Genomic DNA, 9793 nt, shown 5'->3' with positions numbered 1-9793 from the left:
GCACGGGTAGGCTCCAGTGTTGGGTTGCCTCAGGCAAAACAACCAACAGGGAGGGAACCCAGCCCCACCCATCAACAGTCAAGTGGATTAAGGTTTTACTGAGCTCTGACCGCCACAGCAACAGTCAGCTCTACCCACCACCAGAGCCTCCCATCAACCCTCTTAGCCTCAACCACCAGAGGGCAGACAACAGAAGCAAGAAAAACTACAATCCTGCAGCCTGTGGACCAAAAACCACAGTTACAGAAAGACAGAGAAGATGAAAAGGCAGAGGGCTATGTACCAGATGAAGGAACAAGAAAAAACCCCAGAAAAACAACTAAATGAAGTGGAGATAGGCAACCTCCCAGAAAAAGAATTCAGAATAATGATAGTGAAGATGATCCAGGACCTCGGAATAAGAATGGAGGCAAAGATTGAGAAGATGCAAGAAATGATTAACAAAGACCTAGAAGAATTAAAGAACAAACAAACAGAGATGACCAATACAATAACTGAAATGAAAACTACACTAGAAGGAATCAATAGCAGAATAACTGAGGCAGAAGAACGGATAAGTGACCTGGAAGACAGAATGGTGGAATTCACTGCTGCGGAACAGACTAAAGAAAAAAGAATGAAAAGAAATGAAGACAGCCTAAGAGACCTCTGGGACAACATTAAACGCAACAACATTCGCATTATAGGGGTCCCAGAAGGAGAAGAGAGAGAGAAAGGACCAGAGAAAATATTTGAAGAGATTATAGTCGAAAACTTCCCTAACATGGGAAAGGAAATAGCCACCCAAGTCCAGGAAGCGCAGAGAGTCCCATACAGAATAAACCCAAGGAGAAACACGCCGAGACACATAGTAATCAAAGTGGCAAAAATTAAAGACAAAGAAAAATTACTGAAAGCAGCAAGGGAAAAACGACAAATAACATACAAGGGAACCCCCATAAGGTTAACAGCTGATTTCTCAGCAGAAACTCTGCAAGCCAGAAGGGAGTGGCATGATATACTTAAAGTGATGAAAGGGAAGAACCTACAACCAAGATTACTCTACCCAGCAAGGATCTCATTCAGATTTGATGGAGAAATCAAAAGCTTTACAGACAAGCAAAAGCTAAGAGAATTCAGCACCACCAAACCAGCGCTACAACAAATGCTAAAGGAACTTCTCTAAGTGGGAAACACAAGAGAAGAAAAGGACCTACAAAAACAAACCCAAAACAATTAAGAAAATGGTCATAGGAACATACATATCGATAATTACCTTAAACGTGAATGGATTAAATGCCCCAACCAAAAGACATAGACTGGCTGAATGGATACAAAAACAAGACCCATATATATGCTGTCTACAAGAGACCCACTTCAGACCTAGGGACACATACAGACTGAAAGTGAGGGGATGGAAAAAGATATTCCATGCAAATGGAAATCAAAAGAAAGCTGGAGTAGCTATACTCATATCAGATAAAATAGACTTTAAAATAAAGAATGTTACAAGAGACAAGGAAGGACACTACATAATGATCCAGGGATCAATCCAAGAAGAAGATATAACAATTATAAATATATATGCACCCAACATAGGAGCACCTCAATACATAAGGCAACTGCTAACAGCTATAAAAGAGGAAATCGACAGTAACACAATAATAGTGGGGGACTTTAACACCTCACTTACGCCAATGGACAGATCATCCAAAATGAAAATAAATAAGGAAACAGAAGCTTTAAATGACACAATAGACCAGATAGATTTAATTGATATATATAGGACATTCCATCCAAAAACGGCAGATTACACGTTCTTCTCAAGTGCACACGGAACATTCTCCAGGATAGATCACATCTTGGGTCACAAATCAAGCCTCAGTAAATTTAAGAAAATTGAAATCATATCAAGCATCTTTTCTGACCACAACGCTATGAGATTAGAAATGAATTACAGGGAAAAAAACGTAAAAAAGACAAACACATGGAGGCTAAACAATACGTTACTAAATAACCAAGAGATCACTGAAGAAATCAAACAGGAAATAAAAAAATACCTAGAGACAAATGACAATGAAAACACGACGACCCAAAACCTATGGGATGCAGCAAAAGCGGTTCTAAGAGGGAAGTTTATAGCTATACAAGCCTACCTAAAGAAACAAGAAAAATCTCAAGTAAACAATCTAACCTTACACCTAAAGAAACTAGAGAAAGAAGAACAAACAAAACCCAAAGTTAGCAGAAGGAAAGAAATCATAAAGATCAGAGCAGAAATAAATGAAATAGAAACAAAGAAAACAATAGCAAAGATCAATAAAACTAAAAGTTGGTTCTTTGAGAAGATAAACAAAATTGATAAGCCATTAGCCAGACTCATCAAGAAAAAGAGGGAGAGGACTCAAATCAATAAAATCAGAAATGAAAAAGGAGAAGTTACAACAGACACCGCAGAAATACAAAACATCCTAAGAGACTACTACAAGCAACTTTATGCCAATAAAATGGACAACCTGGAAGAAATGGACAAATTCTTAGAAAGGTATAACCTTCCAAGACTGAATCAGGAAGAAACAGAAAATATCAACAGACCAATCACAAGTAATGAAATTGAAACTGTGATTAAAAATCTTCCCACAAACAAAAGTCCAGGACCAGATGGCTTCACAGGTGAATTCTATCAAACATTTAGAGAAGAGCTAACACCCATCCTTCTCAAACTCTTCCAAAAAATTGCAGAGGAAGGAACTCTCCCAAACTCATTCTATGAGGCCACCATCACCCTGATACCAAAACCAGACAAAGACACTACAAAAAAAGAAAATTACAGACCAATATCACTGATGAATATAGATGCAAAAATCCTCAACAAAATACTAGCAAACAGAATCCAACAACACATTAAAAGGATCATACACCACGATCAAGTGGGATTTATCCCAGGGATGCAAGGATTCTTCAATATACGCAAATCAATCAATGTGATACACCATATTAACAAATTGAAGAAGAAAAACCATATGATCATCTCAATAGATGCAGAAAAAGCTTTTGACAAAATTCAACACCCATTTCTGATAAAAACTCTCCAGAAAGTGGGCATAGAGGGAACCTACCTCAACATAATAAAGGCCATATATGACAAACCCACAGCAAACATCATTCTCAATGGTGAAAAACTGAAAGCATTTCCTCTAAGATCAGGAACGAGACAAGGATGTCCACTCTCACCACTATTATTCAACATAGTTCTGGAAGTCCTAGCCACGGCAATCAGAGAAGAAAAAGAAATAAAAGGAATACAAATTGGAAAAGAAGAAGTAAAACTGTCACTGTTTGCGGATGACATGATACTATACATAGAGAATCCTAAAACTGCCACCAGAAAACTGCTAGAGCTAATTAATGAATATGGTAAAGTTGCAGGTTACAAAATTAATGCACAGAAATCTCTTGCATTCCTATACACTAATGATGAAAAATCTGAAAGAGAAATTATGGAAACACTCCCATTTACCATTGCAACAAAAAGAATAAAATATCTAGGAATAAACCTACCTAGGGAGACAAAAGACCTGTATGCAGAAAACTATAAGACACTGATGAAAGAAATTAAAGATGATACCAACAGATGGAGAGATATACCATGTTCTTGGATTGGAAGAATCAACATTGTGAAAATGAGTATACTACCCAAAGCAATCTACAGATTCAATGCAATCCCTATCAAATTACCAATGGCATTTTTTACGGAGCTAGAACAAATCATTTTAAAATTTGTATGGAGACACAAAAGACCCCGAATAGCCAAAGCAGTCTTGAGGCAAAAAAATGGAGCTGGAGGAATCAGACTCCCTGACTTCAGACTATACTACAAAGCTACAGTAATCAAGACAATATGGTACTGGCACAAAAACAGAAACATAGATCAATGGAACAAGATAGAAAGCCCAGAGATTAACCCACGCACCTATGGTCAACTAATCTATGACAAAGGAGGCAAAGATATACAATGGAGAAAAGACAGTCTCTTCAATAAGTGGTGCTGGGAAAACTGGACAGCCACATGTAAAAGAATGAAATTAGAATACTCCCTAACACCATACACAAAAATAAACTCAAAATGGATTAGAGACCTAAATGTAAGACTGGACACTATAAAACTCTTAGAGGAAAACATAGGAAGAACACTCTTTGACATAAATCACAGCAAGATCTTTTTCGATCCACCTCCTAGAGTAATGGAAATAAAAACAGAAATAAACAAGTGGGACCTAATGAAACTTAAAAGCTTTTGCACAGCAAAGGAAACCATAAACAAGACGAAAAGACAACCCTCAGAATGGGAGAAAATATTTGCAAATGAATCAACGGACAAAGGATTAATCTCCAAAATATATAAACAGCTCATTCAGCTCAATATCAAAGAAACAAACACCCCAATCCAAAAATGGGCAGAAGACCTAAATAGACATTTCTCCAAAGAAGACATACAGACGGCCACGAAGCACATGAAAAGATGCTCAACATCACTAATTATTAGAGAAATGCAAATCAAAACTACAATGAGGTATCACCTCACTCCTGTTAGAATGGGCATCATCAGAAAATCTACAAACAACAAATGCTGGAGAGGGTGTGGAGAAAAGGGAACCCTCTTGCACTGTTGGTGGAAATGTAAATTGATACAGCCACTATGGAGAACAATATGGAGGTTCCTTAAAAAACTAAAAATAGAATTACCATATGACCCAGCAATCCCACTACTGGGCATATACCCAGAGAAAACCGTAATTCAAAAAGACACGTGCACCCGAATGTTCATTGCAGCACTATTTACAATAGCCAGGTCATGGAAGCAACCTAAATGCCCATCAACAGACGAATGGATAAAGAAGTTGTGGTACATATATACAATGGAATATTACTCAGCCATAAAAAGGAACGAAATTGAGCCATTTGTTGAGAAGTGGATGGATCTAGAGACTGTCATACAGAGTGAAGTAAGTCAGAAAGAGAAAAACAAATATCGTATATTAATGCATGTATGTGGAACCTAGAAAAATGGTACAGATGAGCCAGATTGCAGGGCAGAAGTTGAGACACAGATGTAGAGAATGGACATATGGACACCAAGGGGGGAAAACTGCGATGAGGTGGGGATGGTGGTGTGCTGAATTGGGCGATTGGGATTGACATGTATACACTGATGTGTATAAAACTGATGCCTAATAAGAACCTGCAGTATAAAAAAACAAACAAAACAACTAATACTAAACTTTCATTGGGTTATTTGTATGGAAATATGTTAATATAAATGTTTCAGACATTACATGAAATTTCTAAAAATCTTATATTTGTATTTGTATGGAAATATGTATGGAAATATGTTAATATAAATGTTTCAGACATTACATGAAATTTCTAAAAATCTTATATTTGTATTTGTATGGAAATATGTATGGAAATATGTTAATATAAATGTTTCAGACATTACATGAAATTTCTAAAAATCTTATATTTGTATTTGTATGGAAATATGTATGGAAATATGTTAATATAAATGTTTCAGACATTACATGAAATTTCTAAAAATCTTATATTTGTATTTGTATGGAAATATGTATGGAAATATGTTAATATAAATGTTTCAGACATTACAGGAAACGTCTAAAAATCTTATATGTTCTGGTATAATGTTATAAGTAATAATCCTAGTTATTACTTTAAAATGTATATCTCAAAAAAAAAAAAAAAAAAAAAAAGATGGCAGAATAGAAGGACATGGTGTTCATCTCCTCCCGTGAATATGTCAGAAAAAATCTACATGTGGAACAGTCCTCACAGAATACCTACCGAACGCTAGCAGAAGATCTCAGACACCCAGAAGTGTAAGAAAGGTCTCCATGTAATGAGATAGGATGAAAGAAAAAAAAGAAGAAAACAGGACAGGACCTGCACCCCTGGGAGGAAGCTGTGAAAGAGGAAAGTTTCCCTCACCCTGGGAAGCCCCTTCACCAGTGGGGAGATCAGCTGGGGCAGAAAAGGAGCTTCAGAGGCTTGGGGGAGAGCACAGCAGCCAGTTTGCAGCAGACAAAACAGAGACCTGCACAGAGGATCTGTGCTACCTTGTGCAGTCCCCAGCCCAAGAAGTGTGCCTACTGGTATGTGGGGTGGGGCTGGGTGCTAAAACTGGGGCTTCAGAGGAAAAACCAGGGGAGAGGACTGGGGTTGGCTGCATGGAGACAGCCTGAAGGGGCTGGAGTGTGGTACCGGCCCAACCTGGGGTGTATGCAGAAGAAACACAGGCTGGCCATAGAAGCAAAACACCATTGTTGAGGGGCAGGTGAAGGGAGGGGCAGAGCTGCCATAGCAGCCTCCTTCTTGGTGCCACCTCTGTGAGCTCTGGGAGCTCACAAGCAACTCTTACGAAAGTGGCTATCGAGGGAACATATCTCAACATACTAAAAGCTGTTTATGACAAACCTGCAGCCTATATGATACATAATGGTGAAAAGCACTTAGCCTTCTGGAACAAAGACAAGGATGCCCACTCTCACCACTTTAAGTCAACATAATATTGGAAGTCTATCCATACCAATCAGATAAGAAAAAGAAAGAAAATGTATCCAAATTGGGAGGGAAGAGGTAAAATTGTCACTATATGCAGATGACATGATACTATATATAGAAAACCCTAAAGACTCCACACACGAGCTACTAGAACTGATAAACAGATTCAGCAAGGTAGCAGGATACAAGATTAACATACAGAAATCAGCTGCATGTGTTTACATTAAAAATGAAATATCAGAAAGGGAATGAAAAAAAACAATCCCTTTTAAAATTGCATCCAAAAAACTAAAATACTTAGGAATAAACCTGACCAAGATAGTGAAAGACTTGTATGCTGAGAACTATAAAACATTAATAAAGGAAAGTGAAGATGACTCAAAGAAATGGAAAGATATCCCATTGGACTGGAATTATTAATATTGATAAAATGACCATAGTACCCAAAGCAATCTACAGATTTAATGCCAACCCTATCAAATCACCCATGACATTTTCCACAGAACTAGAATAATTCTACAATTTATATGGAACTACAAATGATCCAGAACTGCGAAAGCAATCCTGAAGAAAAAGAACAAAGCAGGAGGCATAACCCTTCCAGACTTCAGACAATACTACAAAAGCTACAGTAATCAAAACAGCATGGTATTGGCACAGAAACAGACATATGAATCAATGAAACAGAGCCCAGAAATAAACCCACACACCAATGGTCAATTAATCTTCGACAAAGGAGGCAAGAATATACAATGGAGAAAAGACAGTCTCTTCAGTAAGTGGTGTTGGGAATGTTGAACAGCTGCATGTAAATCATTGAAGTTAGAACACATCCTCACACCATGCACAAAAATAAACTCAAAATGGCTTAAAGACTTAAATATAACACATAACACCATAAAACTTGTAGAAAAGAACGTAGGCAAAACATTCTCTGACATAAATCGTACCAACATTTTCTTATGTCAGTCTCCCAAGACAATAGAAATAAAAGCAAAAGTAAACAAATGGGGCCTATTCAAACTCACAAGTTTTTGCACAACAAAGGAAACCATTTAAAAAATGAAAAGACAACCTACTGAATGGGAGAAACTATTTTCAGATGATGCAACCAACAAGGGCTTAATTTCCAAAATATACAAACAGCTCATACAACTCAATCACAAAAAAAAAAGAAAAAAATCAAAAAAATGGGCAGAAGACCTAAATAGACATTTCTCCAAAGAAGACATACAGATGGCCAAAAGGCACATGAAAAGATGCTCACCATCACTAATTATTAGATAAATGCAAATCAAAACTGCAATGAGATATCACCTTAAACTGGTCAGAATGGCCATCATTAAAAAAGGCTACAAATAATAAATGCTGGAGAGGGTGTGGAGAAAAGGGAACCCTGCTACAGTTGGTGGGAATGTAAATTGGTGCAGCCACTATGGAAAACAGTATAGAGGTTCCTCAAAAAACTAAAAATATAGTTGCCATATGATCCAGCCATCCCTCTCCTGGGCATATATCTGGAGAAAACTCTAATTGGAAAAGATGGATCTCCTGGGTGGACGGCTAGAGAGTCTGGTGGGACAATCCTTCATCCCACCATCAGTGCCTGCAACCTCTGCTCCTTCACCTACTCCTGCTGTGGTCAGCAGCGGTCTGAATGACCTGTTTGACCTCTCCATGGGGATAGGCATGGCGCCTGGTGGATATGTGGCTCCAAAGGCTGTCTGGCTGCCTGCAGTAAAGGCTAAAGGCTTGGAGATTTCGGGAATATTTACTCACCGCCAAGGGCACGTCTATATGGAAATGACCTTCACCAGCAAAGCTCTGCAGCACATGACAGACTTTGCAATTCAGTTTAACAGTAATAGGTTTGGTGTCATCCCCAGCACGCCTCTGGCCATCCCTACACCACTGGTGCCAAACCAGAGCATTGATGGCTCCCTGCCTCTCAACACCTTGGGCCCATTCATGAAGATAGTACCTCTGAACAACCTGCAGGTGGCGGTGAAAAACAACACTGATGTCTTCTACTTCAGCTGCCTCGTCCCACTCAACGTGCTTTTTTGTAGAAGACAGCAAAATGGAGTGCCAGGTCTTCCTTGCAACATGGAAGGATAGTCCCAATGAAAATGAACTTCAGTTTCAGATTAAGGGATGTCATTTAAATGCTGACACTGTTTTCAGCAAGTTGCAAAACAACAATGTTGATTCTATTGCCAAGACGAATGTGGAAGGGCAGGACATTCTGTATCAATCCCTGAAGCTCACTAATGGCATTTGGATTTTGGCCAAGCTCTGTAGCCCAGCCAGGAAACCCCAGTTACATGCTGTCACTAAGTGTAGAGCTCCTGACGTCTCCCAGTGCATCTTTCAGGTCTACAACAGCGTTTTGAAAAACGAATAGACTGGTCCAGTGCCCTCCAGCCACCGTCACTGGTGCAAGCCAAGAACTCTTAACTGGAAGAAATTATATTGCCACATACAATCTGAAGCCAAAAATACTGAGGCCACGCACCAAGGTAGTGACTAGTCTAACCTGTACTAACATTAGGGCACAATCTGTTGAATAGTTTTAGCTTCTTGTGAACATTTGTAACCACTGCTTCAATCACTTCCCACCTCTTGCCACCTGCTGCTGTATGTCCTTACTTGTGGGCTTCTCCATCCTGTGCCAGTGGCTGGCATTTTTGACTGTCATTTGATATTTTGTAATCAAGAGCTCACTTCAAAGGCAGAAAAAGACAAATATTAAAGCAAAGCAAAGTGTCATTGAAAATAAAATCAGGTTATTTGTTGCTTTTTTTCTACTCCGTTGTTTGAGCATATTATGTATTTTATATATTAGATATGTTTTTCAAATATTTCTTCCCATTTTGTAGGTACACTCTTCTCTCTGTAAATTGTTTCCTTTGCTGTTCAAACCTTTATAGTTTTTTAAAAAATAATTTCCCTGGAAACTATGCAATCTTTTTTTAAAAAATTAATTTATTTTATTTTATTTATTTTTGGCTGCGTTGGGTCTTCGTTGCTGGGCACAGGCTTTCTCTCGTTGTGGCGAGCAGGGCCTTCTCATTGAGGTGGCTTCTCTTGTTGTGGAGCACAGGCTCTAGGCACACGGGCTTCAGTAGTTGTGACACGCGGGCTCAGTAGTTGTGGCTCGCGGGCTCTAGAGCGCAGGCTCAGTAGTTGTGCTCACGGGCTTAGTTGCTCTGTAGCATGTGGGATCTCCCCAGCCCAG

At 38.8% G+C, this 9793-nt stretch overlaps 1 pseudogene; it reads left to right on the top strand.

The window, feature by feature from the left end:
• The first annotated feature begins 8088 nt into the window (after window positions 1–8088).
• Window positions 8089–8959, top strand: LOC103006171 (AP-2 complex subunit beta-like; annotated as a pseudogene).
• The last annotated feature ends 834 nt before the right edge of the window (window positions 8960–9793 follow it).

The sequence above is a fragment of the Balaenoptera acutorostrata genome, chromosome 5, assembly GCF_949987535.1.
Source record: "Balaenoptera acutorostrata chromosome 5, mBalAcu1.1, whole genome shotgun sequence".
Classification (NCBI taxonomy): domain Eukaryota; kingdom Metazoa; phylum Chordata; class Mammalia; order Artiodactyla; family Balaenopteridae; genus Balaenoptera; species Balaenoptera acutorostrata.
The sequence above is the reverse complement of the archived record's forward strand: the minus strand, read 5'-3'. Positions and strand labels throughout refer to the sequence as shown.